At 42.0% G+C, this 22,587-nt stretch overlaps 1 protein-coding gene across 2 annotated transcripts in view; it reads right to left on the bottom strand.

Annotated features, from left to right (window-relative positions):
* SEPTIN7 (septin 7) overlaps window positions 1-22,160 on the bottom strand; it is a 182,322-nt gene extending 160,162 nt beyond the window's left edge. For both annotated transcript variants that reach the window (XM_077178408.1, XM_077178419.1), the window contains exon 1: window positions 22,157-22,160. The gene's annotated coding sequence lies outside the window, so the exon portion shown is untranslated. The remainder of the gene's footprint in view (window positions 1-22,156) is intronic.
* Window positions 22,161-22,587: the final 427 nt, after the last annotated feature.

Below are 22,587 nucleotides of genomic sequence, written 5' to 3'. Positions count from 1 at the left end.
TATAGATCAAATAAATTAAGGCCCAGTTAGATGAATAGCTTGTTGAGTTATCCGTAAGACACTTTATTTTTCTTCATGTCTCATTCATATAAAGTAGTATAAATGTTGCTCTTCTGGCTATTAGCTTGTGATGCAACACATACTATGTCTTTGTGCTGTCTAGGCCAATGCCAAGAAGATAGCTCTTCTAGTGCAAAATGGAGCAGCCAAGAGGTTTTAGAAATGCCAATTCAGTATTTTCTGAGCTGTGCTCTTATTACAGTGATTATTATGAGAAAGAAAAAGAATAATGTGGTTTTAGCCTTTCCAAAAATAAAAGCCCCCCAAAAATCCAGCAAAAAATCCCCACCACCCAAACCCCCCAAACTCATGCTAACTACATGTGTTGTTAGCAGTTTGTATTCCTAGTTACCTTGCTGTGGATTACCTGCCTAGTGGGAAAAGGGCTTTCCTTCCTCAAAGGACAGTAAGGGAGGTAATAGAAAAAAAATCCTGAAACTTTTCTGTGTTTTATTCTTTCCTCTTGTTGTAGTTGGTATTTGGTTTGATCTCTTTTTAAAATTTTTTAAGCTTTTTTTTTTTGTTTGTTTGTTCTTTGTTTTGTTTTTTTTTGCATTACCAGAGCACATAGAGCCTCTAGCAGGAACCATGATCCTTCAAGGAGTAGAGAGCTCAGATAAAAGGAGGGAAGGAAAACTATGGGATAGGGCAGTAATTTGAGTATCTTGAGTGTTCAGTAGCTATAAGATCAATTTAACACTGAAAAGGGAGGTTCTGGATTCCCAGTCTGAAAACACACACACTCAGCCACTCAGTGTCTGTCTGTCTCCCTCCATGCCCTGAGAGGGAAGGCAGGGGCTGGACTCTGGAGGAGAGCTGCCTCCAGCATGCTTCCATCAGGAGGGATTGTACTGGAGTGGAGCCTCTTGAAAGATGAAAGAAGAGGGGGAAACTGTGCTCAGCTTCTGTACCCATGGTGCAATCGTGACAGAAATGGATCCAAAGCAGCACTGAGGTGAACCTACAGCTTCAGTCAGTGGAGAACGTTGTCCTAAGGAGGTTTCTGTATTTTGGAGTGTATTCCACTTCTGTTGTGCTTGTCACAGTAAGATCACCAACACCCTTTTGCTAACAACCTTTACTAGAAATGGGCAACTTGGAGAAAAACCTGAACCTGGGGCCAAGCCAAAGCATCTGGTTTACTTCCACATGTCCAAACACCAGTAATACCTCTAAAGCTATCTGCAGGCATGTGCCATACAAAAATGTGCCAAATTATATACATTGGGAAGTGGTTGCCAAGAAATAATGACAGTAATTATTTTCACTGGCTCTTTATTTTTTTTGGCTTGTCTACATCTGTGAGCCCGGAAATAAGTCAAACCCGGGCAATGTGTTGGAATATGAATTTCAGATTAACCATGTTCTCAGCATCCCTCTGGCAACATGTTTGCCTCAATGGCTGATAGACACTGTGGTCCTCTGTGGACCACACCAGCTGGGAACTGCAGCAGAACTTAACTTACCAGAATTAACTTGGGGACAGGATCGTCCCTGGATGGGAAGATGGAGGACTGCAATCCAATTTAGAAGTCAAGCACAGAAGGAAAAAATATTGTCAAGTGCTTCTACGTTCTGAATTTTCTGTCAGTATTCTTTAGCATGAGTGGTTGCTCCCCACTTTTCCCAGCGCAGCCAGACAAGCCTATGTGCTTTGTAATTAACAGGCTGGTGTCTGGTGTCTGAAAAACTCTACCCATCTCACTGATTTAATGTTTCAGAAAGGCTTAAATTTGAAAAAAGCATAAACATCTGGGTTGCATTCCTTAAGTATCCTTGCATATCCGGAGTTGAGAAGAGCAGAATGGTATGTTGGATAAGCTGGCGTCTGAAGGTTTAAAGACTTCTGGTTAGCACTTTGTAAGATATAACTTGGCATTTTGTGGTACTTCTCACTTCTGGACTGTATTTTCCTTACTCCCTTTGAAGCTTGTTTTCAGGTTTTTGGTGTTACTGTGATTTTACTAGAAAACTGGTCTTCTTTTTGAATGTACTAACTTCTTTGGTTTTACACCTACAGGTAGGTACCAGGCATATAAGTTAAAAGATCAAGAATTACTGAGGAGATGTTTTCCTGCAGCCTGTTAGCTCATTCATCAAGAATTCAGTGGTATCTGAAGCAACTTTTTTCTTTCTAAAGCCTGAATAAAGACCAGTACATTTGCAAGTCTTTATCCCCCGTGCCTTGTAACTAGCTTTGCTTTTTACATGGCAGAGTTGTAGCAGGGGTCCCTTGCTCTGTATGGCACATGTGTGAAGATGCTGATTCCAACAGGAATCACAGTAAAATGTCAAGAGCTTGTGAGGCTCATGTGATACTGTAAACAACAGAAAGAAGTGTGTTAAAATGCCTCTACATTCAAGGCACATATAAAACTCTCAGGAATGTGAAAAGGGTGATTTTAGCATAGTACAAGAGTTAGAGTCTGGTCTCCTAGTTGGACCACATCAATACTTGCTGCTTTGCAGTCTGCCTGTACTGGGATACATGACTTGGTGGCATGTGCAAGAATAGTGTTTTCCCAATCCCTCCTCCTTGTCCCAAACCATTTGTTCCCCAGCACTTAGGTAAGCATAACCTTGGTCCCCACTGTTTGAAGCAAAATTTTTCCTGTGTGAGTTCTTGGCTCTTGAAAGCAGCTGGTGTCCTCCAGAAATGCCTCACTGGATTTGTAGACAGTGTGAAGTTAGTACTCTGAGCATGGAATAATGGACCTGTCCTGGCACAGAGAATGAGATAATTGAATTAGCAGGAACATAGAGCAGGTCGAGGGGCAGGATGAAGGTTGAGCCAAGTCTGTGGGTGTTTACTCCTGTAATGTGAACGCTGTGACTGATGACAGAGGTGCAAGGATAGACAGCTGAGATCAATGACAGGCCAAAGATGAAGCTCCTCTGTTGTATGGTGCTCTGCCATAGGGTTCTTTTAAATTGCCTATCTCTGTCAAACAAAAGATGAGATATACATGTAGAGCTTGCTCTGGAAAGACTTCCTTTATGTTTCCAGTACTTGCTCAGCATATTTTTATTGCAATGAAAAAATACTTTCGAGTTAGTCAGCTAAAAGATCTTTATTTGTTTATTGCATTTAACTGAACCATGGAGGTCCAGGGGGAAAGTTCAGTGCTATGTTTAGGAGACAGTATGTATGGTCCTTGATTCTGCTAACAGGAGACTGGTACTTGATCTATCTGTCCTGCCACTAGTGTCAAAAATAAGATTTAAATTGACCACAAAATGTATGAGGTGGCCTGCTGAAAAAAAAATCTCATAATTTCTTAAGAATTAGAATAGTATGTGGCTGATAGCTTCAATTCAGCTCTCATGCACTGAGCCAGTTTGACATTGGCTGAATTCCCCCTGCCCTAACATATTTTTAACAGTCATCATCCAATCTGCTACTGAAAAGAAAGTTACTATCTCCTTGGTAGCACCAGTGGGATGCAAAGCCAGACACAAAATCCCCCTGAGAGGTGGTAGCTCTGCTGCAGGTGCAGCCCCGTGGAACAAATTCCAGTTGCTGTTGAGGCACAAGGGGAGGAATACAGGGACACCTTTTGTGTCCTTTCATACATCCAAGAGGACTGAAACAACAATGTAGCCTGTGTGCCTGTAGTGTCTCCCAAAGAAGAAAGTTTGTTCTCTCAGACAAGCAGTTTGGAAATCCTATTTTCTGTTACTATAGGAAGTTATGAGTCCTTGGGTATTGTTTCTGTGTGGGGTGAAGCAGAGATAACCCATGGCAGCCCTTGTCTTCTGTGGCCCTGAACCAGCAGGATATGAACACCTCTCTGCTGTGCTCTTGAAACCCCTCTGGAATGTCGTAAAGCCACAGGACTCCCTATCCTTTGGGCTGGACTATTTGCTCTATGGAAACGCCTATGGATTATTCTTTAGACTGGAGAAACTGCTTAAGGCCTCTATTCAGAGAAGGGATGGGGTGGCATGCTTGTGGGGTACCTGCTTTGGGGCAGGAACTGCTATGAATCCCCTCTGACTTTGAGGGGTTGCATGGGAGCAGCTCTGGGGTATTGCAGGATTTCCTGAGGTGTTTGGGAACTCCAGGAGTCATGGTAGGATTCTGCATTATGGGGAAATAAAATTAAAATGTTTCTCACATGAAAAACAAGCAGTGTCTTCCTTTGGCATAGTATATCAAAGTAATTAGTTTTCACCCTAGAGGAAGGAACCACCCTCAGAATGTCAGTGTATGCAAGGAACAGAAATGTTGAGTGATCTGTGGTGTCTCTCATTTTAGGGCAATGATGCCACAAAGGCATCAGCCAGCTATGTGCTTGCACTTTCCTTTGGAAACAATATTGCCTTCTTAAGCTTTCTCAGACTAAAGCTTTCAAGGCTTTCTCAGGGACTGCAGACCTCCCTGTAGTTGGGCTCTTACCAAAGAGGTTCCTTGAGGCTGAAGGATACAAAGAGGCCCATAATATTTCTTTGTCATCTTGAAAAGGACTTGCAGCCTCATCAACAATCCCCTCTGAAAAAGTTTGGAATAGTGATGACAGATGTTGTGAAATATGCCTGTGGTGGCTGTCCAGCTGTTGTTAGCACCTGCAAGGTTCATGAGTAGGAGATAATAGGGGAAGGGTATGAAGAATTTGAGGCATGAAGAAAAGATATCCTAACAGCAGATAGAATTGAGGGGCTTCACTTCAGAGACTCCTATGTTTTCATTTATACCTATGTGCTGTGCCTGTGTAAAATATGTAAAAATTTCTTTGTAAAGATTGAATTGGTTAAGCAATGTTCAAGTCAAGAAGGAAACAGGCTTGGTACATGAACTAGAGCAATGTAAAGGACACTGATTTTAGGTCCATTTTTTATGATATCTAGCCACAGCATCATGAGGTTGAATATAATGGGTTCCTTCTTCACAAGCAGTTCTCATCTGGTACCTGTGATGCTGCTTCTGGCTTGAGTGTAACCCATTGGGTGCATTTATTGGCCACTTATGGTTCTTTTAGTGAGAGTCAAGGGTCAGATGATAGAAAAAACAAGTATTCTTCCCATTCTTTAAGTATGTGTTGCCTGGTGTTCAATGACAACCCCAAAATAGATGTTGCTTCCAGCACTGATGTTGGGCAGCAGAGAAGTTCTCACAAATCTGAATGCAACAGTGGAAACTGGAGGAACCTCTGCTATGCAGAGAAGCATTTTTTGTTCACAAAAATCACTGCTGGCTCAGAGTGAATTAGAAAAAGCTGTCCTCTGGACTGTGATGTGTTAAACACTTGCAGTCCAAGGCTCTCTGGTATTCTCCAGCTGATGTTACCCACAAAGGCCCCATTGAGTTGCAGGACAGCACCCAAGAGACAGATGGATCATGAGGGGTCTTTCCTGTGCAAACCTCTGGATGTCAATGCTTTGCAGATGCTATGTAAGAACAAAGCATGGGGCTGTAAATAGAAAAGCAAGAAGATCATGATATAAATATTGCTGGAGTGGAAAGCCTTATCTATAAAGAAATAAAAAATGTTCAGTCAGCTTTGCACTAGACAGCTCTTGCAGCACAGGAGAGCTGTGAAATGAACACCTGGCTGGAAGAAAACTTCTTGGATATGATGGCCATTGGCCGAGGTCCAAGGTTGGAATGAAGACTGTAAATCAGAAAACTTTCTCACTGGTGTTGGTGGCTGTGCAGGGTCTCAGAAGCTGCGTCACCCTGTTTGTGCAGGCATTGCTGATTACAGTGTAGGTGGTCTGAGGTTCTCAGTATTCCTCTAATTTCAGTTGCCTTTCTCCTGACAAGCAAGTTTGGGATTTATGTTGGGTGAACAGTCCAAGAAATGCTGCTAAACCAGCATGGGAAGCTTTCCTCAAGGCATGATCTTCAGAACAGCACAACAGAGACTGGGTGGTGATAAGACCTTGCTGCAGCTTAGCAAGCAGCTGTCCCCTTTTGTCAGCACATGTTGGGTCCCTGCTCATCCTGTCTCATCTTTGTGGCAATGTGTTACAGACCTGATCCCTTATGGAATAGCATTTAAAAAGAAATATTTTTACCTATGCTGATTGCAGAATAGGTTTGTACCAGGTTGACAATGCTTTCATTTTGGACAATCAGTGTGGGTTTTTCATTATGAAGTAAATAATTGCCAACTCCAATACAGCAGCAGTGTTTTGTGCTTCAGGGATGGAACCTGAAATAAAGGAGAAACAAAGTGCAAACCATCAGCTCTAATCCACTGAACAAAGACAATCAAATTTATAGAGGGGAACAGATAAGAGAATTCTTCCATTCCTCCTGAATCTTATGGAAATTTTACTGGATTCAGTTAGACCAGGTCAATTTTTTTTTATAGTGAACATTTCTACCTGTAGTGTGTAATTTGAACTTTGTCTAAATGGTCAGCATACCACTTTCACTTCTTGTTTTCAAAGAACTATTTTGAAATCTAGAAATAGCCTTTCTGCGACTTACTGTCTGTCTATAAGTTATGTTGTGCAATTGATAACTTCATTTTTCATTGTCACCTTGACTATTAAAATGTAGTTGAAATGGTGGCATTGAAGTACTAACTTTTCAAGTATACCAAAGGCCAGGTGAGGATTTGTTCTTCTTTGTGCCAAAAGTTGAGTATAAAAGTTATATAGGTAACTTCAGTTCTGGGAAAATTATTGGCATAATTTTCTTTACCAGCAGAGTTCCCAACCATTTCATAGGGAAATAAAAAAAAAGAAAAAAGAAACCTTGGTGACTAATTCACAAACAGGATAACAGTAATCTGCATTGTTTCCATGCATTAGTCAGCTAGAATACTCCTGGCAAATCCTATCCCTTTATCACCCTAATCCTCCAAGTCTGGAAGGAAAATGCAAAAGCATGTTTCAAATGGGAAAGCACCCTCAACCTCTCTCCCCGTTAACAACTTGCTTTTCAACCTCACGCCATCTTGGGGCATTATTTGACTTAACACTGAGTTCCCATTAGTATATGCAGAACAGAAAATTCAATTTACCATCTCTAGGTTCTCTGCTGACAACTATTCCCCTGACACAAAAAAAAATGCTTTGGCTTTGTGTATGTGAGCAAGATGCTTCCTACCACTGCACTTTCTCTCAGAGAATTGCTCCCTTGATCTTTGTTTTGGAAATACAGACTTTTAAATGTGGGAAATCAAACCACCAAGGCAACACATTGTCTCAGAGAAGTCATGGGCTGTGCATCTGAAACACAGCGCTCTTCTGCTAGAGCTGTTGGCAGTGTAAATTGTATTATTGATTGCTTTATTAGTTGTGTGTAGTCACTGTTCTTGCTAAAAAAAAGGCACAAGATTCAAAATCATGGATATTTTTTGCCTGCAAAAAACATTTTGATGGTTTTGCCTTAGGACACAGAACTCTTCCATGTCTTCACCTGGCAAAATCCAGCACTCCAGCCCAGTGCTTTGTGCACCATTGAGCCCTATCTCTGTTGTACCGGAGTGGGGAAGCAGCTGAGAGGAGCAAGTGCCAGAATAGAGGCACCTTCAAGCAAAACTTCAGCCTGGGATCTCTGAGGAGCATATGCAAAGAAAAGCAAGACCTGGTGCACTGGAGGGGGGCTTGCAGAGAGTTATCAGTCAACAGCTGTAAGCCCAGACTCCTTGCTGCTGATAACAGATCTGCTCATTCAGCCTGGCCACTCATGCATGGAAAATCAAAGAAGACTGAAATCTGTTCAGGGCAGGGGGAGGGGAATCACCCAGCCTTCAGTAAATGCCAGACTACCACAACACTGTTGTCAAGACACCATGTGCAGTAGGGAAAGATTCACTTAGCACTACTGCTTCAAAAGATGCCTCTGCTGGTTATTGATCTATGGCATAGGCAGTCCACTCACCTCTTGTAGCAGGAAATTAGGAATATCTGTATTTGGGGTTTGTGGTTTGAATTCTTGGTCAGTAGCAGTTGATTGAAATATTGACATTTCTCAAACTATAGTTATTTACAAGCCCATGTTCCCTCAAGAAAACTAGGGATGAATGAAATTCCAACCTACTATTAACTGGCTGACAATCCTTCCAGTTTTTTTACTCTGCCAGACACTAAAGGGCTCTCCTGTCTATAAGGCTGCATGTAGCAATACAACTGAACACAGAATAGTGCTTATAGTATTTTTAAAAACCCAAATTTACATATTTTTTATAATTTATTTTAAATTTTTAAATTTATTAAATTTGTTATAAAACATATACTTCTCTCTTGCAGCCTTTAGGCTATATGCTTCTGTGCTTGGAGGTACATAGGGCTGCAACCACTTGTGTAGAGCAAGAATCCCCTCTTCTCCCCATTTTTTTAATAGGAAGGAAACCTAAGCACATCCCAGAAGCCAGAGCTGCAGAGAAAAATATTGTGTAGATTTTTTCTAAAAAGTTCTTGCTGTTGAATGATGGAGGGGACCAGGAGCCTGAAGAAATAGTGGTGCATCCCAGTGAGAGTGCAGCCATTGAGCCTATGATTGCCCCGGAGCAGGGGCATAGTGGAGAGATCTCTGTGGTACCTCCCATGAATGTGTAGGTGGGAACAGTGTGCAAGAACCAGCTCCTGAGTGAAAAAATACCTCTTTTCACCCAGGATGGGCCAAAGAGGCAGTAACAAAACTGTACATTCAGGACAACGACTAGAACCTGGAAAATGGGCCTGTTTATGATGAGGGTGCTTCACAGGAGTCCAGAGGAATTGGGCTTTTGGGAGGAAGATTTGCTGCTGTGTCTGAAAGACAAATCTTACCCAATTAACTCAGCAGAGAGGTCTCAAAATCTGCTGGAGCTCATCATCCTTCTGCAACAGCTTGGCACCTCCAGGGCTTGCAGTTTATAAAGTCCAGAGAGCACTGTCTGGCTGAAAGGCACTAACTATGCAAATGCAATGGGAGTTATTATCGTTATGGTGCTTTCATGTTCTTACTCAAATCACTGATGCACCTTCTGTGTCCAGCTGACCAAGCAGTATTTCTTGCATTATAGGATTCTGATTCCACTTCCATTGTTAATGTTCATTACTTTCTTAGAGAGCTACAATTTCATTATTAATACATCAGTGTAACAGAGCACAGATTACATAAATGCATTTCTGAGCATTAGCTAAATATTAGTTTTAAGAACAAAATACTCTTCCTATGCCAACAATATGTTCTTTCTAATACAAATACTTTATGGCTACAATTGCAAAAGTACTTGAAAAGGCTTTTATTGTCTTAAAAGGATATATATATATGTATATATATACACCTTTACTTATCCTCTTCTTCCAAGGAAAAATCAAGATTTTGAGTTTGAAAGGTGGTTACCATGAATGTTTCAATCTGCTCAATGATAGTATCAGTAAATTTTAAACCTCTTATCTCTATGAGAATCAGAGGGTGAGTTGCCCGTGTCTGATCTGTTTCAGTGGTACAAATGTCAGCTGTGGTGTGGTTGTCTCTAACTTTGGTGGTTTCCCTAGTCCTGGCTAGAGAGCTGATGTTGTTTGAGCTGAGGAGAGTCCCACAGTTGAGCAATAGGAGGAGAGCAAGGTGATGACCATACTCTACTGTCACCACTTCTGGAGCTGAAGCTGGTTGAAAAGCTGATTTAGCTGCAAACAGGTATTTGGAGCATGGATGTGATGTATCCAAAGTATTTCTTTGCTGTGGTCAAACTTGGGCTGTAGCTGTCTGTGGGACTAGGGAGACTCAGAGCTAGGTTTGGTTGATCCTATTACAATAGCAGTGGAGTTCTTGGAGTGTCTCTGTGAGTTGACCCTCTTGGGAGAGCTGAGGCTAAGCTGTAACACCCACCTCCTGCTCCTGGGCAGCAGCAGGTGCCTCATCCCATGCTGGGGGGGATGTCTCCCTCCTGCTAGCCTTGCACAGGCAGACATTGTGGCCACAGCTCATTCACCAGGGATCTTCTGTCCTCCATGGATTCCTGGTATTATTTTGGTCCATTATTATGAGATAATCTCCACTTCAGGTCTCATTTTTTGAAATATAGCAAAAGGGGCTGCTTTATAAGAAAGTTCCTGTGTTTTAATATTTCCCTCTCACCCTCTGCTTTCGTGTTTTAGCCTTAAAATTAAACTTGGGAATTATTTGGAGATTGTCTGAGCAGGACTCTTCTCATTCTGTTCAGGGAAGCCTCAATGCTTACACTGCTGAACGCATCAGTTTTAGCACATCATTTTGGAACCTCTTTAAAATGCAAGCTAGTTGTGTTATCTCCTCCAGAGATATTCACAGGACTGATACTCTGGTGGATTAAGTTATTTTATGCATTGTAAACAATAGGCTGATGGAGCTGAAGTGCTGAGGTCCTTTTTTAATCAGAGGCACCAGATTAACTTGCTTTTAGTCTTTCAGAAACTCACTTACTCTTAATGAGTTTACCATGATATAGGTCCACAAATTTCCTGTCTGGCTTCTTTTGGCACTCTTAGATAAAAATGCCATCTGGAAAGGAGATTTATTGGTTTTGAGACAATGTCCCTTCCTTATCACCTTGTTTTGCTGGCCCTGAGCTCATCCAAGATAGCAGTACTTACCTAGACAGCATCAGTTTGTCAGACACAAATTGTGGAAAAATTAATTTAAAATACCTTGACCTTTCTACCCCACTAAGATAGGATTTCTTTTTTTCTATAGTAAAACCTCAGTAAAACCTCTTGTAATGTAAACTGCATATATATATATATGTATATGAATTCATGTATGTATGCATACAAATAAATAAAAGCTTTAGCCCTTTTCTAGTATTCTGCTCTGCTTCCACTGTAAACGCTGTCTTAGTTTTGTCATGGAAGCATTTCTGTTTTGCATTTGTATTTATTTTTGCATATTTGTATTTATTGAGAGCTTGGAGCTTCAAATGACATGTCTTGTTGTGTGCTAAGATGCCAATGCCAGCCAGGGGGAGTTCTATGGCACAGTTCTACTTAGAGACCCTTCAGCTCAACACAATTTTCCCTATTTAATTCTGTGTACAGCTGCCCTAGACAGAGGGATGAGTGCAGCCACTGGGTGAAATTTGACTGAAGCACCACAGATGCTTTCCACAATATCCAGGTGATAAGGACTTCCCCACTCTCCATTTCTGGGGCCTCAGAAAACTATAAAACATCATTTAATCAAGATGGCACCAGAAAAATGCGCACAAATACTCACTGCTGCAAATGTCCAGAGCTCTTCCTCACAGCCAAAAACCCAGCAAAAAGAAAAACTTTGAAAAAATTGTAACTGACTATAGAAGTTGCCAGGATATGTGATGTGTGCATGCTCATGTGTTATGGTAAGGTAATGTGAAGGACAAAGCTGCTGTTAACTCTTTGCACTTGAGCTCTAGCAATAGCACTTAAAATCTGTTCAGGACATTTAAAACAAAACAATCCTGTGTCTTCTTGTAAACTTTCTACAGAAAATGCCTTATCCAGAAATTACATAGGAAACAGGAAATAGAAGTGTTTCTAGTTCTGTGTGTTCCTTTATACTCAACCCCATTGTTGAAGGATGAGTGTATCCCTTTTTTAATCTGCCTGAATTGCATTTCTGGGCAGATCCTGGCTGTCACTACTGAGGTGCTGCTTCTTCAGTGATTAAAGAAGCATTGTAAAAATATTAGTTTGTGTTTTCAGAAATATGTGGGAAAAGACTTATGCATGAATTGGAGATGGGCATAGAAAATTGCAGTGATGGTCATAGCAACATTTATTAATTACAATAATAACAAATTATGATAAGTTCTCTATAGTTTAGATAACTTTGCTCCATTGCTCATGGATGATTAACCTTGAAGGGACTCCTGGGCATAGAAAACAAGCTCTGCTGGAATTATTTAAATTAACCTAAGCATTTAAAAGGCTGTGCACTTTTAACTGGTGAAATTTATCTTGTGACAATGCAGCTGTCTGCTACATGGGAACAGAGGGCTGCCTCAAGAAATGTATGTGCTGTGCAAGGAGGGGATGTTTCAATTGTGTTTCAAAAGCATTGCTTTCTTTTCCTTGAACTTGTGCTTTATTCCCATATATTTGTTTTGCTCCAGGTTCCTAACAGCAAAATGTTCCTCTGATGTATGAGACTGACAGTTAATTAGTTTCAAGAGATGACTTTACAATGATTTTTCATTCCTGTGACTCTTTATAGCTAGAGAGAAGGAAGCTGACACATAAACAAAATTAATTTTTGTTTCTACCTCTCTGTAAAATTTGTGCTTAATGATCTTGCCTCTTCCTCAGTGCTGTGTTTTTTACTGCAGTGTCCTAATCCAAGCTCTGATCTCACTTTCACTTAGCATCTGAGCTCTGATGAGCTGTCAGCACTTGATGCTGTCCCTTTCACTCTTTAGTCTCTCATTTAAGAGTGGAGTATTTGACTCTCTCAGTGGCTCTAGACATCAGCTAAATTTTTCCAGGACTCTCTTAAATGAATATTTTGTATTTGTTGCCCTGCTAATGGAAGATGTGACAGCCACATTTGCCCTATCCCAGCATGCACAAGGGAAATTATCATCATGTCAAATTACAGCTGCTGACTCCTGCCAGACAATCCCCTGCCTTATCTTATCTATCTACATTTTTTAATGCCATGCTCATCATCATGGCATCTAAGTGCCTTAAAAGTTTTCCATTGCTTCAGAGGAAAGATGCATTTATGGGTGTTTTAGTGGAAAACTTTCCCTGGTTCTGGCTATTTGGTTGACCTGTGTGTGAACAGGGGGGATAAAGGTTAAAGTGAATTAATACTGAAAAAGTGACCAACCAGTGCAGCAACCTTGACTTGACAAACCTGATCCTTGTTGATATTTTTTCTAAAATACATTGTGTGGCTTTTACTTCTGGTTATGTTTGGGGATTAGCTGGATTCTGCAGTGCTTCTGGCACTGGTAGTGGAGTGAGGGATCAAGCACTGACACAAGCTCTTGCTCTGTTTTCATGCTCTCACACTGATCTTGGGTCTGGTTTGAAGTATTTGAGCCTTTTTTGGTTCCCAAGTAGGTGGCACATTCGTTGGAAATAAACCAGCTTGACTTCTGCATTTGAGTTTTATTTTGTACTTCACATTGTAAGGAAGCCTGGTGCAAAGGCTGTCGGATGTTACATAAAACAATTTAAACTAGAAACTGCTGATATGGGAAGAAGCCCACAAGGTATTTCTTCCTTATTAATCACATTTCTGAGCAAAGCCATCATTTTATGTCTCATAAATGTTCTGGGTACCTGTTGTATAGAGCTGCTGTTTATTTTTCAACCTGTACCAAAGAGTATAAGAATTTAATATAAGGGTTGAAACCTAAGTGTGTATATAAGCATGTGCTTCTGCATGTTGAGTGCTGCTGGCACCCTTCACAGGGCAGATTTGTATCTCTAGCTCTTTTACTGTCCTCCACTGACTCCAGTTCTGCAGTCTCCAGGGGTCTGGTCTGAAGGCATCCACCTGACTGATGCTAGAGACCAAAGTGTCACTTGCAAAGTACTGCCTTTGTCCCTGAGACATGCCACAGCCTTCAGGATCCTTGTATGGCTCCCGGGATATCAGATTTTGCCTGTGCATGGACTGTGGTTGCTACTGTGCCTTTCCCAGAGGTTTGTGTTGTTGCTGTCTGCTGTGCACTGCTGCTGCCCAGCTCAGTGCTAGGCAGCAGGCTGGGAGCTCTTTGATCCTCTCCTCAAGTCACAGCTGATCCACGGAGATCCCTGTCTGATCTGACAGCTCTCTGTTTTCACCTCTTGACCTAGAGCAGTGTTGGAAAAATTAGTAGGCTAAAAGCAAGCTCACATTATTTTATTATTTGCAGTAATCTACAGTAGATGATGACTGTGATGTTATTTCCAGGGTTTCTCTATCAGTTGGGGGGGGATGATGCTTTTACTCTTTGGTGATAATTTGGATTGGGGAAGCAGGCGAAGGGTTGATATATTTCAGAATTTTTTTACTATTCTTTCCTACTGATGTAGAGATTTCAAGGCAAACAACAGTAGTAAATGCAGATTCTCAAGTCAAAAGGAGTAGCTGTCTGCAGTTAGTTCTTCCATCTTGCTAAATCATGTGGAAGAGGAACACAGAGGTGTGTCTTGGTGCCAATGAAAACATTTTAACTTGCTTAACATCTCCCTTAGCTGTACTGCAGGTTGTTATTTTTTTTTTCTGTATTTTAGCATAACAGCAGCTTGAAAACAATGCCAGAGTTTTGTCTACATGTCTCTGCACTGTCAGAGATCAACTTGTTCAGCTGGCATGCTAAAAAAGAAAAAAAATCACAAAGTAACACAAGAAGTAGAGAGCTTAATTTGGCCTGCAGACTGTACTTCAGCCCACTCAAACCGGGTCAGTGTAAAGCAAATAAACTGCAGCCATGTGGGTTCTACTGTGGGAGCTGTTGTGCTGCCTTTGATCTTGGAGAAAGTATGAAACTCCTGGATCTGACTCATCAACATTCTCCTTCATGCATCTAATAAAAAGCATACAAGCCGTCCTGTTGAAGTCGGTAGGATGATCCACCCATATGCCTAAATTTGAGACCACACCCCAATGTAGGGATATTTACATCTCTCTTGGACAATGTTGCTTGGACTTCCACTGAGCTGTTCTACAAGAAGAGCAGAAGCTGAGAAGATGCAGAGGGGAAGGGAAAGATTTGATCCAGGTCCTCCTTCAACTGACTTTTTTTGCTACTTCAGGTACAGTTGCTAAAGTGTCTGTGATTGGCTTTGCTGTGTGCTGAAAGATTGCTTCCTCCAAGCTTGTGCTCTAATTTCCTGCCTTGTAATTAGCTCTTCCACATGGTTACCCCAATGTGCACAGCATGCAGTCATATGATGAACTTATGGCACTGGACATCCTCAGCAGGCTGAATCACAAGGCAGTGCATTAAATCCTGCCCACCAGACCTGCTAGATGGTAACACAGGCTGATAGGCAGAGGGTAAGGCTGTGGAGAAGCAGCCCCTGAGGGCAGGGACTTGCCTGCATTTGGGCAGTGAGGGATTACCCAGTGTTTTGAGAAGCACAGTGCCTCGTCTGTGCCGGGAGGGTCACAGCAGATGCACCAGCCTGCTGTGCAGCTCCCTCTTGGAGATGCCTGCTGTTGTCTCGGGGCCTCTCGCTGGTCAGAGTGACCCCGAGAAATGTTAGAAAGTCTCTTTTCCCAGCCTGGTGCTTGAAGAAGGAGTCAGAGCTCTTCAATTCTCAGTCTCAAGGTTGTTTATTGTTCCTTATCTATAAAATATTTTCTCCTGTCCAGCTGAGGTCCACTCAGCATGGCAGTCCAGGCACTCTGCCTGCTCCTAGGGCGGTGTTATGTCTTTATACTAAAAGCTACGTATACAATGTTTACAATTAGTTCCCAATACCTATCACCTATGTTAGACAGTGAGCTTCTAATCTAAACCAATCTGTAAGTGCCAACATCACAGCAGAAGATGGAGGCCAAGAGGAAGGAGAGAGGCTGGACAAGCCCAGATCCCTCCATCTTGCCCCCTGAACCCCCATTCTAAAAACCCCCAAAATCTACCTTTTCACCCCGTGATAAATTCACCATCATTCTGCTTAACTGTCGCAGCTTGCAGGTCTTCATCTAAGGTTTGTAACGTGCTCCACAGGTCATAATCGAAACCGTAGGCATCTTGGGCTCTGTGCCAGGGTCTCTGAACCCCCTGGCAGGGGTCTTGGCTGCTCAGGATAGCCAGAGGGATGTCCTGGCTTCCAACATGCTGTCCTGGCACTTGTAGCATGGAGGCTTCTGTAGCAGGCTGGGCTGAGATGTCTTTTCCCTCTAATCTCAAGGCAGAACAAAAAGGAAAGAGAGGGATACAGTGCTCAGGAACAATACTGAGCACCTTACACCAGGAAATTGGATTTAGCCATGATGGTTTGTTCTCTGAAGAAGCACAGAAAAGTTGCTCCATCTTTACAGGCAGCTCCAGCCTTGGGCAGACACCACCATCACCAGGCATCCCCCTGGCTGCTCACCGCTCCTTCTCCCTGATGGTGTGGCTGACCCTGGGGTTTGGGGACACTGCAATTCCCTTCCCACTCATGAAAGTCACTGGGCAGCACTCACCTTTGTTTTCCACTCCATTATGCCTCAAAGGCCAAGCTTTCATCTGGAGCAAATTTGCACCTCTCTGCTGACTGCAGTGAAAGGCTGTTGAGAAGCCTGTGAGAAAAAATGGGGGTATATGCTGGGATTTTGTCAAATCTGGCTTGGGCTGATTTACACTGCTTTCTCTGCACAGAGCAAAACAGACAGTTTGACTTCAGGTTTCGCAATAAAGATTTACCCTTTCTTTGAGTACCTGCAGCTCTCAATTAAAATCTTAACTTGAAGAGATAGATGTGATTTCATTGGATCTGACTCTTCAAATCCTTTTGTGCAATTTTTTTGTTTATAAGGTTTTATTTTAAAGCCCCCGTTTTCTAAAGTGGTGCTTAGTGTCTTGTTGCTTTCATGTCAAAACGACTGGGAGCAAGGTGACCTGAGCTCCTTCCTAGAGCCATGGCAACAGAGGAGCTCATAAACACAAACAAGGTCAATCCCAAACTTTTGAATTATGTCAGATAAGCCTCTTGATGAGAAGAATGAAGAAGAGAGAAGAATCTACTTGAAAATGCCAAAATAGATGTAGTAAGTACCTCATAGCGTTATTTTAATGTATTTCAAATGTTTCCAATATATTTTACAAAAGATTGCTTGAGGGTTAGGTACTTGTGGAAGGATGAATAAGGGTTTTTCAGTGGCAAGAGATTTGTACCACAACAGGCAGCTCTTATGGCCATTCAAAGGAACCCAAGGTCTGTCTAAGTCATGATTAATCAAGAGGCATCCATGATCAAATCTAATGCATCCTATCAATACCTTATTTTAACCCTGTTGATTGTTGAGGGACTGAGCCATGAGTTGTGTCCATCTGCCTCATGCTGTGTGTTGCAGTGCCACCAGGAGCTGCTCAAGGCTGTCCTGAGTACCAGCGGTGAACTCCCAGCTCCTGGAAACACCACACAATGCTGCAAGCCCTGGTGGAGTCAGGATGTCTGTCAGGGCTGGGGCTCGCAGCTCCCCTGGCTGGGAATGGCTTTGTGAGCCTCATGGCTGCTGGGGCCAGGGACTTGAATGGGCATCCCTTGGGGGTTTTGGTGGGTGACTCAGTGGAGCTCAGGCCAAGTAATTTCTTTGTCTTGTGAATATGGTGATCCTTGTTTTTTCCTCAGCATGCCATGTGCCCTTGGGTATCTAACAGGTCATTTTAAGTCCCAGGCAATGGGTTTTAGAGCCACATTATAATACAGAATAATTGTGACTCCTTGCAGTAAACACCAACAATCTTCCTCTTGCCTTGCTCCAGTCACAGAAGCTACAACCAGAGTGTGAGGATAACTTCCCTGCCTATGTTTCCAGCCCTGGTTGCCTTGTTCTGTGCAAGAACAATCTCACCTGTTCAAGTATGACACATCTCTGACAAAAACCCCCATGGAGGAAACAGTCCCCCCACCCTTCGCTGTCCTTTTTGTGTTGCCTGCTCTGGATATTTGTTTGCAGAGAGCTTAAATCAACTCTCCTTACTGCCTTAGACTAAGCAGACTAATAGACTCTTTCAACACCTCCGTAGCGCTGCCCGCTGTCGTAATCATTCAGCGGTCACGGCTCTCTGCAAACAGCAGCCCTGAACTCGCTGTTCAATTACCAGTTTATTATTCTAAGACGTCTGGGGAGTGGAGTGGTGAGAGCCATATGCCAATACGGCTGTGGGCTGCTTGTGAAGTTCCTCATGGGACGTGGAGAGCCAAGCCAGGGGTCTGAGCAGTTCTCGTAGGCTGGTGACTGACAGCATCTGACATAGGCTTAAAATAACCCACCCCAGAAAAGAAAACATGTCCGTCTCCAAATGAATTTCTAGTATGTGAAAGCAGCTCAGAGGTGGGTGCTTGTGTTTGGGAGTCAAGGCTATGTTGACTTGCCTTGCTGACCTACTGTTTCAAGGTGTGCTGACCTGCCAGGACTCCCTGTCTTTAGCAGTGCTGGTTCAGCAAACTTGCAGGCAAGTCCTTCCAGTACTGAAGAGCTTGGTTGCTTTGGGATTTGGTGAAGCCACCATGGAATAACCCATTTTTTGCTGAAATTCACAAATGAAGCGGGAACTGATCCTCACTTTGGGCTGGTGAAAACCAAGTCTTTCCTGGTGCTGACACAATGGCCTCTGGCTAGAGAGGGTCTCACGCTGTAACACTTGTTCTGGGCTGGTTCCCGCAGTGATCCTTGGAGGAAAGCTGGGGCACATCGACTGAAATAACAAGAACCAATCATCATGAAAACACATCTGCTGGGTTCAGTGTGTATGCTTTGTAAAGTGTGGCTGCTATTGGACAGCTCAAACTCTTCTGTGGCAGAAGAAAACTGAGTTTCCTTGAAATATTCAGTTATGCCAAGAAAAAAAAAACATAGTGGATTTCTCTGTGGTCCCAGAAATCTGAGGAAGCCTCCCAAAACTTAATATCCACTCATGAAGCATCCATATAAAATAATTTATCTTCTTATGACTGGCTTGTCAAACAAGAATTGCTTCCAAAATTCTTCCATTCACTAACTTCCTCAACTATGTTTTATTTTTTTTCCTCTTGTCTCCACTCTCTAATCTCCCTCTGAAATTCAGTATATTCTAAATGCATGCTGAGGGTGTCCATGCCAGCTTAGCAAGAGGAAAGTTTTATTGGAAGTTGTCTTCTGAGCTGCTGGAATCCAAAGCAAAACTAGAAATTGCCATTTCTATTTGCCAAGATGCAGACTCATTCCTCCTCTTAGCAGGAAGGCATCCAAGAGATAAGGAAGTTAAATCAGATGAGCGTGTATATTTTAACATGTCTAAAATCCTGCTTATGCTATTATGCCTCATTCCTTGCTATTGTTGACTTGTGAAAAAGATAAATCTACCAACAGTAAAATCCTTCTGGTAGCTTGCGTATTCCAAATTTCTCTCTTGTGCTGCAGCTTAAGCATTAGACACAATTTTCTCATGAGACAGCTTACTTTGTGTGATGGCGGTTGCTGCTGGTCCCTGTGGGCAACAAGCTGGTTGGTAAAGTATCCATGTTTTATTTGTCAACAACCAGAGTGCTAGTGGAAAACAAAGACAAGTAGGCATTTCAGAATCTGACTAGGGAAATTCCCCTTCATCCCTTCATATTCCAAAAGGATCTAATGCCAATATTTTGGTTTGGGAGCAGGGTTGACTCTAGCAGCGCAGTGCTACAGATCCACCCAAGAGGGTAGAGGTGGAAGAATGAGTTTTGGCAGGAGGAGAGAACTGTTGAGGAATGACTGCTCTGATGGGAGATTAAGGATAATGCAGGTTCTGTTGATTGCAGGAGTCCAGTTATTTAGGGACTTCATCAAGAAGATGAAGGAAAGAAGGTAAAAGAAAAACCTATGGAGAGATTTAGTTAATGTTGTCTAATTAAAAAAAAAAACACATGAAAACACAGAGCCAAAATAGATAAAGATGCAGATGATTAGGAAAAAATACCTATATATACACCTATATACTTCCATGGTATGCAGAGTCCAAATTTCTTTGGTGCTTTCTGACCCTGGTTCTTTCCCAAGCATCTTGGAAGATACTGAGGATTCAGCTGGAGTTGTCACAGCTCTGTTGCCCGCTGGTGGATAGGGGAGGATACCATCTTGCAGAGAGTGGGGGGCCAGTAGGTTTATCTGACATGATTTTTGGTCATGAGTGTCTAGGTATAAACCAAGCAACATGATAGCAATTTACGGATTTCCTACCTAAACTAAAGCATTGCTGCATTTGGACTTTTAGTAGCCTGGCTCTGTAAGAATACAGATCTGTACCAGATCTGCACACAAATTTTAGAAGTTTTAAGAGGTAAAAAACCCTAAGGATACTTGGGAAATCTAAAACCCCCAAGCTTTGATTCAGAGCTATGTAAAAAAGAGCTACTGAAAACTATGATGTTGTTAACCATCCTGTTCTCATAAAGCTTCAGTGGAACCTTGCTTTCTGAGTAGGTTTGGAGATGTCAGGTAGATGAAGTGAGAAAGTAGCATTTTCTACCTCAAAAAGTGGAATAAATGTAAGTAGAATGAATGTTGGCAATTATTGAAAAGTCTTCCTTGATATGCAATGAGGCTGTATTAATGGTTGTGCAAACATACAGTAGTATTTTCATTAAATGTATGATATGCACCTGTATCTGTTTATGTGCCCTAATGTAAACAAGAGGACACACAAAACCATAAGCACTGTGTAATGTTAATGGACAAAAATACTTCTAGAGACCTCAGCAAGAGGAACTGCAGTGCTAATCCTACTTTTTACTGCCTGAGCAGAGATGTTAACTGGAAAGAGCTTGCCTGGCATGGCTTTGCAGAGCCTGGATGCAACTTGCTCTTCTGAACTGTGAATGTCAGCAAAGTGCAGGGGCTGCATTTATTCAGCAGTACCATTTAATAGCACAGTGTGCTTTAAGGAATGTGTCTTCCCTTCAAGGCTCTGGTAGGGAATCAGTACTTTGTGCACTGCACATCTGACTCTTGATGTTATTATTTTACATGGAAACAGGGCTGGAGTCCCAGGTTACTCATAGCATGGCAATGAAGCCGAGCACTTGCACAAAGGCAGAGGTTTGGGTCATATTCAGAAGGTGCAGGATGCAAGATATGACATTATCCCCTTCATTTGTAATTCACTGTGGTGTGGATGACGGAAAGCAACAAGTTTCCTTCACATATTACAGAGGTACCTCTGGCTTAGTTGCAGAATAATTTAATTGCTTTTTCACTTTGCATCATTTGAGGAAGCTGCAGATTGCATCCTTGAAACCAGGAGTGAGCATCCAACCTCCATGCATTTGCTTCTTCTCGTTTAGCCATTCCTGTTTAAAAGGAAGTAGCCAGCAAAGTGCATCTGTGTGTGCAGATCCCTCTTCTTTGGAGGAATTACATTGGGGATGAATTTTTCTCGTTGTGATTGCTTGGAAGGACTCAAAGGGTGGCTCCTATCACATCTCGTGGCTACCACCTTTGGCCAATATTAATCATGATTCCTGTACAGTCAGCAAATTCTTTGGGAGGAAAGAATCTGCCCTTAGTTCCCATGCATATTACAAAGGGTGTTTTCGGCAGCGTGCAACTGTAATCAGTGGAGCTCAGCTTGGCAATTTTAATCCCCTGCTGTCTAGTTTGGGGCTGCTTGTTATGCAGCCAGCATTCACTCAACATAATGGTTGCTACCTGCCAATGTGCTTTGAGGGATATTGTTAGCATTAAATTTGCCATTTACATTTTCATGTTTGACATAATTGAGGAATGAATGCTCTTATGAAAATTAAACTTGTGGTCCTCCTGGACTACTGTAACCCTGTTAAAATGTAATGCGATTCTTGATGCGTCTTCTTTAGGTTTTTATTAAATAGAATATCCGTATGACTAATTCCCCTGGCCTAAATGTAGGCTGGGAAGGAACATTATTGATAGGGCTGAGCACAAATGGCCCTCTATACTCAGCCTCTAATGGCCTAATAATGCATTATACTTGAATCACAAATACTTTGAGTTGTAGTGCTTATTGCCATTATTGAAAACACCTGGATGCTCCATTCATCAAGGTTACATCAAAATGGGCCCATTTGTTTATTAGTCTGTCAGTAAACATCTTTATTTAGTTTCATGTTCCTCTCCTCTCAGTAACATCAGAGAGGACAAGACCATGTAGTGCATCTTTCTGTGGTTTGCCATTATTAGTTTTCCCTGAAAAAGAAAGATAATTAAAAGTTTGGATGGCTTCATGAAATAAACATTTTTCTTGGAAATTGTTCTTTTTTTCCTTTCCCTTTTAGAAAAGAAGGTTAAAGAAAAGCTATTGGATATGTAGTCAGGATGACCAAATTGCAAAACAGGCAGATTTGCCAGACTAAGATTTTAATGCATGTTTTATGGCAGGCAGCCTCTGGAATATTTTTGTTCCACTGCTACAGCTCTGCTCTGCCTGGAGGAGTTTTCTGTGCTGGGAGGATGCTAAGGGACAGACAGGTGCAGCTGCTGGGTATCGCTGGTGTTCACAGCCAGGCATCTTGCATGGAGAAACCTATGCCCAGGCAGGCATTTTGGGTTTGGAGCTACCATGTATCTCTGTCTATCAGCAGACACCCTAGTTCATTGCAGGCATGTCCCTTTAGAGCTTTTGCCCCTCTTCTTTCCCCCTCTAGCAAAAGGATGAATTAATTTAGGTTTGCCAAGTGCTTTTATGCTGGCTAGGGCTGAGGAAGGAGGCCCCATTTTCCATCCAAAGAGGAAAGGGTGTTGAAATATTTTGGCCCTGTAAAACCCCATCTCTTTCAGGCTAGCTGAAATATTTTTTCTTTGTCAGAAAATGTTAGCTTTGACTATTTATACAGGTTTTCTTCTGAAAGGAGAAACTTTAAATATGACATTTTTTACTTCCATTTCAAAACAGAGAAAAGATCAACACTTGAAAGTTAAAAGTTTCTTCCTTTTTTGTTTTTTTAAACAATGTTTTGCTTTGACATTTCCCAATCAAAATTCTC

The sequence above is a fragment of the Agelaius phoeniceus genome, chromosome 1 (genome assembly GCF_051311805.1).
Source record: "Agelaius phoeniceus isolate bAgePho1 chromosome 1, bAgePho1.hap1, whole genome shotgun sequence".
NCBI classification, from domain to species: domain Eukaryota; kingdom Metazoa; phylum Chordata; class Aves; order Passeriformes; family Icteridae; genus Agelaius; species Agelaius phoeniceus.
The sequence above is the reverse complement of the archived record's forward strand: the minus strand, read 5'-3'. Positions and strand labels throughout refer to the sequence as shown.